Source organism: Lolium perenne, chromosome 6, assembly GCF_019359855.2.
Source record: "Lolium perenne isolate Kyuss_39 chromosome 6, Kyuss_2.0, whole genome shotgun sequence".
NCBI classification, from domain to species: Eukaryota; Viridiplantae; Streptophyta; class Magnoliopsida; order Poales; family Poaceae; genus Lolium; species Lolium perenne.
In genome coordinates, this window is record NC_067249.2 from 215,469,745 (window position 1) to 215,478,847 (window position 9,103).

Genomic DNA, 9,103 nt, shown 5'->3' on the forward strand with positions numbered 1-9,103 from the left:
CGTAGAACCGCCTGAGTTGCGCCACGTTCCAGGGGTTTTTCTCGGGAACCCCTGTCTTCTTGTCCTTGATCCTGTATGCTCCTCCTTCGATTACTTCTGTGACGATGTAAGGGCCAAGCCATGGCGACTCGAGTTTTTCAGTACTTTGTTGATTGAGTCGTAGGACTAAATCTACGACCTGAAAAGACCTTGGCCACAGTTGTCGACTGTGGTAGTTTTTCAAGTCTTGCTGGTACTTGGTGACCCGTGATAGTACTTCGTCTCGAGCTTCATCGAGTGCATCTACATCGTCCTCTAATGCTCTTCTGGAAGTTTCTTCATCATACTCTGAGACTCTTGGGGAATCATGCTCTATTTCGATCGGTAGTACTGCCTCAGCTCCATGGACCCGAAAAAACGGAGTTTCCTGTGTCGCTGTATTTGGCGTTGTTTGAATACTCCATAAAACACTTGGCAGCTCTTCTGGCCAAGTATGTCGAGCTTTTTCCAGCGGTCCAAGTAGGCGCTTCTTGATACCGTTGCAGATGATACCGTTGGCTTTCTCGACTTGATCATTGGTTTGCGGGTGTCCAACTGACGCGAAGTGCAATTTGATGCCTACTTCGGCGCAGTATGCCTTGAATTCCTTGGATGTAAAGTTACTGCCATTGTCCGTGACGATGCTATGAGGTAATCCAAACCGAAAAACAATGCTCTTCACGAATTTTATTGCTGATGCTGCATCTGGTGAATTTATCGGCTTCGCTTCTATCCACTTGGTGAATTTGTCGACAGCGACAAGCATATACTCGTATCCTCCTGGCGAGGCCTTGTGTAATTTTCCCACCATATCGAGACCCCATTGGGCAAAGGGCCAAGACAATGGTATTGGCATCAGTTCTGCTGCCGGAGAGTGTGGTTTTGCGGCAAATCTCTGGCACGCGTCACAAGTTTGTACTATCTCCTTTGCATCCTCGATTGCTGTCAACCAGTAAAATCCGGCTCGAAAAACCTTTTCCGCGATAGCTCAACTGCTTGCGTGATGACCACATATTCCTTCGTGTACATCCTTTAAGATTATCCTCCCTTCTTCGGGTGTAACACACCTTTGCAGCACACCCGAAATACTGCGTTTGTACAACTCACCTTTGACAACTGTAAAGGCTTTGGATCATCGAATGACTCGCCTTGCTTCAACTGGGTCGTCGGGTATTTCGTTCCTTAAGATATATGATATGTACACTTGCATCCATGGGACCTGCACCATCATTACCAGCTCCTGGTCTTCTTCTTCTTCTAGTGCTACTTTGGGAGGCGTCGAAGTTTTCTCCTCCTTCTCCTTCTTCTGCGCCTTCTTTGGCTTTGTGGATCTTTCGGCTATCTCTTCCCAAAACACACCTGGCGGAATTGCGAGGCACTGCGACCCGATGTTTGCGAGAACATCGGCTTCATCATTGCTCAGCCTGATGATGTGATTTACTTCGCATCCATCAAATAACTTCTCTAGCTCGTTGTACACTTCCTTGTATGCCACCATGCTGTTGATGACCCACAAGTATAGGGGGTGTATCGTAGTATCTTCAATAAGTAAGAATGTCGATCCCAACGAGGAGCAGAAGGTGTTGACAAGCAGTTTCGATGAAGGATTCACTGTAAATGCTCACAGACAAGTATTCAGGGGGTTTTGATGTTGCAGATGAATAAAGTACGAGTAAGTAAAGTGCGAGAGTAACAATTGCAACGAGTGGCCCAATCCTTTTTAGCACAAAGGACAAGCCGGTTTGTTTACTTATAATGACCAAACGTTCTCGAGGACACACGGGGTTTTTAGTCTAGTGCTTTCGCTACATACAGCTAATTAATCTTCATTGTTTTGATAAGTGTTGTGTGGGTGAACCTATGCTAATGTACCGCCCTTCCTAGGACTAATACATACTTGTGATTATACCCCTTGCAAGCATCCGCAACTACAAGAAAGTAATTAAGATAAATCTAACCACAACCTTAAACTCTGAGATCCTTCTATCCCTCCTGCATCGATATACCAACGGGGGTTTAGGTTTCTGTCACTCCGGCAACCCCGCAATTGGCAAACGAGTACAAGATGCATTCCCCTAGGCCCATAAAGGTGAAGTGTCGTGTAGTCGACGTTCACACGACACCACTAGAAGAATAACACCACAACTTAAATATCATAACATTGAATATTACTCAACCATACTTCACTACTAACATTTAGACTTCACCCATGTCCTCAAGAACTAAACGAACTACTCACAAGACATCATATGGAACATGATCAGAGGTGATATGATGATGAATAACAATCTGAACATAAACCTTGGTTCAACGGTTTCACTCAATAGCATCAATAACTAGTAGAAATCAACACCGGGAGAGTTTCCCCTATCAAACAATCAAGATCAAACCCAAATTGTTACAGCGGTGATGATGTGCAGCGGTGGAGACGGCGGTGATGATGATGAAGATGATGATGATGGTGATGGAGATGATGTCCAACTTGATGGCGGTGACGATGGCGTCGATTTCCCCCTCCGGGAGGGAATTTCCCCGGCGGATCTCAGCCTGTCGGAGAGCTCTTTTCTCTCTGGTGTTCTCCGCCCCGCAGAGGCGGCTGTAACTCTTCGCGAGGTACCCTCTGGAGCTTAGGTTTTCGGGACGAAGGCATACGCGAAGAAAAGGAGGCGAGAGGGGGCTGTGGGCCCCCTCCTCACAGGGCGGCGCGGCCAGGCCTTGGGCCGCGCCGGCCTATGGGGTGGGCCCACCTCGGGTCCCCTCGGCTCCCCCTTCTGGCTCACTTCGTCTTCTGGAAAAATAGGATTTTTCGTATAATTTCCGTCAACTATTGATCTTCCGAAATATTGCATTCTGACGGCGCTTTTTCCAGCAGAATTCTGGCTCCGGTGCGCGATCCTCCAATAATCATGAAACATGCAAAATAGATGAAATAACATAAGTATTATCTCCAAATATGAAATATATCAATGAATAACAGCAAATTATGATATAAAATAGTGATGCAAATTGGACGTATCAACTCCCCCAAGCTTAGACTTCGCTTGTCCCCAAGCGAAACTGAACTCGGTAAACAGGACCACATGTTTATGGAGTGAAGAGTCGATAAATAAAATACGGACAAGAAGCATCATATTCATTCACACAAGACATTCTAGTAAACATCTTCCTCATATAATTCAACTTGAAACAAGTATAAGGTAATCACAAATGAAGGTGCATAAGAGATCATAATTGGTGATGGCAAACTTTGTTCTTGGTCAGAGAACAATTAACAGGTTATACTTATCTTACCGAGCAGCGCTCTCATGTTAAGGTTTATATGGCACAACTTGCATACTCAATCATAATAATCTCCTCATGATCATTGATAACTTGCAAAGCTATATTCATTTAGATAAAACTTGTACTAAACAAGGAAGAGTAAAAAACATGATGAAGCAAATCACAATATAATGGTTTGATCACAACTACTCAAATGCTTGCTTGAGATGGAGGGAAATAGGTTTACTGACTCAACATAAAGTAGAAGACAGGCCCTTCGCAGAGGGAAGCAGGGATTAAATCATGTGCTAGAGCTTTTTCAGTTTTGAAATCATATAAAGAGAATAAAAGTAACATTTTGAGAGGTGTTTGTTGTTGTCAACGACTGGTAGCGGGTACTCTAACCCCCTTGCCAGACAAACCTTCAAAGAGCGGCTCCCATTTTATTTTTGTGTGGCACTCCTTCCAACCTTTCTTTCACAAACCATGGCTAGCCGAATCCTCGGGTGCCTGCCAACAATCTCATACCATGAAGGAGTGCCTTTTTATTTTAGTTTTATTATGATGACACTCCCCCAACCTTTGCTTACACAAGCCATGGCTAACCGAATCCTTCGGGTGCCGTCCAACAATCACATACCATGGAGGAGTGTCTATTTAGGTTAATTAATTTGGGACTGGGGATCCCATTGCCAGCTCTTTTTGCAAAGTTATTGGATAAGTGGATGAAGCCACTAGTTCATTGGTGAAAGTTGCCCAACAAGATTGAAAGATAAAACACCACATACTTCCTCATGAGCTATAAAACATTGACACAAATAAGAGATAGTAAATTTTGAATTGTTTAAAGGTAGCACACGAAGTATTTACTTGGAATGGCAGGAAATACCATGTAGTAGGTAGTTATGGTGGACACCTATGACATAAGTTTGGGTTAAGGTTTGGATGCACGAGAAGTATTCCCTCTCAGTACAGGTCTTTGGCTAGCAAGGTTAATTAGCAAGCATAAGAGTCGAGGGAAACAAACAAATATACATGTGATAGAAACAATCATGTATCTTCCTTGCAAGCACAAACAGTTTTAACTTCAGAATAATAAACTATGAGCTAACAAGAAAGAAAGATAATGAAACAATTACATGTATTTCTCTTTTCTACTTAAACTTCAAAGTGTTGTTGCTATTGACCAATGCTAAGTTCGCCAAAACCAAATAGATTTATTAAATGCTCCCAAAGTGATACCAATACTAATAACAAGATCAATCATATAATAAGTATTGCAAACTAAAATAAGATGTGCAACATGTAAATGATAAGACTTCTCATTAATATTCCATAACGATAACTCACACCAAGGGATACATAGACAATCAACTAAAGGAGAGATACTTCCACACTGCAACCCATCTTATATGATAACTTCCCTACTCATGATATGGCACTACTTGATAATAAAAAGTAAAAAGGTAGTGATGATGTGATACCGCGGCACTCCCCCAAGCTTGGAACAAACCAAGGGGATGCCAATACCGATGATGAATTACTCCTTCGGCGATGTTGGTGATGAATTCCCGTCATCAGACTTCCAAGGAAGAGGCTCTCCATCAACAAACGACATCTTGGTCTCGGGAATCCTGAAACTAGCAGCATGGCTTATGTGTTTAAACCTGTTTTCATACTCACAGTTCTGATTCTGAACGTCATAGAGTTGAGCTTGGAGTTTGTTGGTGGTGTCGTGAAGTGAGAGGATGTCGCCCCATAGCTTTGCAGTTTCCTTCTCGTGTTCAGCAATGAGTTCAGACACAATCTTGTGGAAGATATCCTCCTCACGCTCAGCCATCTTCTTGTATTTGAAGACCTCCTGTTCTAGCTTCTCCATCCTGTCTTCCAAGCTTCCTTCTCCTTTAGGACCCTGGACACCTTGATCTGCAGTTCTCCCTCAACGAGCAGCAACTCCTTGGGGTGCATCCTCAGCTTCTCCATGTACAAGTTGTCAACGTCCTTGCAGGAGCTGTCCTTCGGAGTTTCCGACGAGGACATGATGGCTCTAGATCCGAAGCAAATCCTGGCAGAAACAGCTCGAAACTAAACACGTCGAGAAAACGATATACGGACCTCCAGGGATCCGGGGGATTATATAGCAGGAATTTGTATGTAATAAGGAAAGTACCAGGTCGAACCAGAGTCGGAAAGAGGCGACGAGGCGGCCAGCTCATAGGGCGGCGCAGGCCAAGGCCTGGCCGCGCCGGCCTATGGGGGCACGCCCTCGTGCGTCTCCTCCACTCCGTTTCGATCTCGTAATTTTTCATATTTTCCAAAAACAGCAAAAACATTGTTCGGAAAGTAAATCGCGAACTTTTTATTACCAGTACTGTTACCTATTCAAAGTCGAGTTCTGGCGGACTGTCAATTTGACCTTTGATGAAGGCTTCCGGTGTTTCCACTCGAATAACATCAACATCTACATTGTAAGAATCACCTGAGATATAATGCTTGAGTCTTTGTCCATTCACCACTTGCGTGGCATTGCCTTGGAGAGAGCTAATTTTAATTGCTCCTGAACGATACACCTCCTCAACAACATATGGTCCTTCCCGTTTCGAGAGTAATTTCCCTGCAAAGAATCTGAGACGAGACCGATACAATAGGACTTTATCCCCAATATTAAATTCTCTTTTGATAATCCTTCTATCATGCCATTTTTTAACTTTCTCTTTAAAGAGTTTAGCATTTTCATAAGCTTCACTTCTCCATTCATCTAGAGAACTCAATTGCAACAACCTCTTATTACCGGCAAGTTTAGGATCTTTATTTAATTCTCTAACTGCCCAATAAGCTTTGTGCTCTAGTTCTAAAGGTAAATGACAAGCTTTCCCATAAACCATTTTATAAGGTGACATTCCCATGGGATTTTTATAAGCAGTTCTATAAGCCCATAGTGCATCCTTCAATTTACTAGCCCAATTCTTTCTAGTTTTATTAACAGTCTTTTGCAAGATAGATTTAATTTCTCTATTTGATAGTTCTACTTGCCCACTAGTTTGAGGATGATAAGCGGAAGCAATTCTATGATTAATACCATATTTAGCAAGAGTTTTTCTAAAACCACCATGAATAAAATGAGAACCACCATCAGTCATAATATATCTAGGAACTCCAAATCTAGGAAAAAAATATCTAAAAGCATTCTTAAAGAGGTCTCACCATCAGCACTTTTTGTAGGTATGGCTTCCACCCATTTAGTAACATAATCAACAGCAACAAGTATATGAGTGTTACCTTCCGAAGAGGGAAAAGGTCCCATGAAGTCAAATCCCCAACAATCGAACGGTTGAATAACAAGAGTATAATTCATAGGCATTTCATTGCGTCTGGAGATATTACCAACCCTTTGGCATTCATCACAAGATAGGATAAACTTCCTTGCATCTTTGAAGAGAGTTGGCCAATAAAAACCTGATTGTAGAACCTTTTGCGCGGTTCTATCTCCGGCGTGATGTCCTCCATAAGCACTACCATGACATTTACTCAATATCTCTTGCTGTTCATATTCAGGAACACATCTTCGCAGAATACCATCCACTCCTTCTTTATATAAGTGTGGGTCATCCCAGAAATAATGCCTCAAGTCATAAAAGAATTTCCTCCTTTGCTGAGCTGAAAAGGTTGGAGGCAAGTACTTGGAAACAATAAAGTTAGCATAATCAGCATACCAAGGACTGTCTCGTGAGCTCACCTTTATTACAGCCAATTGTTCATTTGGAAAACTATCATTAATAGGAACATGATCATAAGCAATATTTTCCAATCTAGACAAATTATCAGCAACAGGATTATCAGCACCTTTCCTATCTACAATATGTAAATTAAATTCTTGCAACAGAAGCACCCATCTAATAAGCCTTGGCTTAGAATCTTTCTTTTGCATAAGGTATCTAATTGCAGCATGATCAGTATGAATATAGTAACTTTTGAATCAACAATATAAGATCTAAACTTATCACAAGCAAAGACTACAGCTAACAATTCTTTCTCAGTAGTAGCATAATTTCTTTGAGCAGTATCAATGGTTTTACTAGCATAATGAATAACATTCAATTTTTTATTTACTCGCTGTCCAAGAACAGCGCCTACAGCAAAATCACTAGCATCACACAAAATTTAAAATGGTAAGTTCCAATCAGGAGGTTCAACTATAGGAGCAGTTGTTAAGGCTTTCTTTAGAGTTTCAAAAGCTTCCTTACAATCATCATCAAAAATAAAAGGTACATCTTTTTGAAGAAGATTAGTAAGAGGCTTTGAAATCTTGGAGAAGTCTTTAATAAACCTCCTATAAAACCCAGCATGACCAAGAACACTACGAATACCTTTAACATCCCTAGGATAGGGCATCTTCTCAATTGCTTCAACTTTAGCTCTATCAACTTCAATACCTCTCTCGGAAATTTTATGTCCCAATACAATTCCTTCATTAACCATAAAGTGGCATTTCTCCCAATTAAGAACAAGGTTAGTTTCTTCACATCTCTGCAAAACTTTATCAAGGTTCCGCAAGCAATTATCAAAAGAATTCCCATAGACAGAAAAATCATCCATGGATACCTCTACAATACTCTCGCAAAAGCCATGAAAAATAGCAGACATGCATCTTTGAAAAGTAGCAGGAGCATTACATAAACCAAAAGGCATACATCTATAAGCATAAGTTCCATAGGGACAAGTGAAAGTGGTTTTCTCTTGATCCTTAGTTTTAACAGCAATTTGTGAAAACCCAGAATAACCATCAAGAAAGCAAAAGTGAGTATTCTTAGATAACCTTTCTAACATTTGATCAATAAAAGGCAAAGGGTAATGATCTTTTTTAGTAACCTTATTAACTTTACGATAATCAATGCACATTCTATACCCTACAACTACTCTTTGAGGTATGAGCTCATCATTATCATTAGGCACAACAGTCATTCCTCCTTTCTTAGGAACACAATGCACAGGACTAACCCATCTACTATCAGCAATAGGATATATAATACCAGCTTCAAGAAGTCTTAATACCTCATTTCTTACCACATCCTTCATCTTAGGAATTAGACGACGATGAGGTTCAACAACAGGCTTCGCATCATCTTCCATATTAATGGCGTGTTGGCAAATAGAGGGAGAAATCCCCTTCAAGTCATCAAGAGTGTAGCCAATAGCACCTCGGTGTTTCTTCAATATTTCCAATAACCTTTCTTCTTCAAATTCTGTAAGCTTAGAACTAATAATAACAGGATATATTTTCTTATCATCAATATGAGTATATTTAAGATTATCAGGCAACGGTTTTAAATCAAAGACAGGATCTTCCTTTGGTGGTGGTGTTGTACCCAGATCTTCCACCGGTAAATCATGCTTAAGAATAGGTTGACGAAGGAAAATTTCATCAAGCTCATATCTTTCTTCCATAAAAACTTCACTCTCACTATTCTCCAAATGTTGCTGCAAGGGATTATTAGGAGCAAGAACAATAGATGCACACTTGGTAAATTTAGAGAAGTTAAACTCATAAGATTCACCAGCAAATTTAGTCAAAATTTTCTCTTTCTTGCAATCTATAATAGCTCCACAAGTATTTAGAAAAGGTCTACAAAAATGATAGGATAATATTTACTAGCAGCAGAACCAAGTACCAAAAAGTCAGCAGGATATTTAATCTTACCGCATAGAACTTCCACATCTCGAACAATACCAATTGGAGAAATAGTTTCTCTATTAGCCAGCCGAATAACCACATCAATATCTTCAAGTTCACAAGAACCAATTTTGTGCATAATCTCCGTATAAA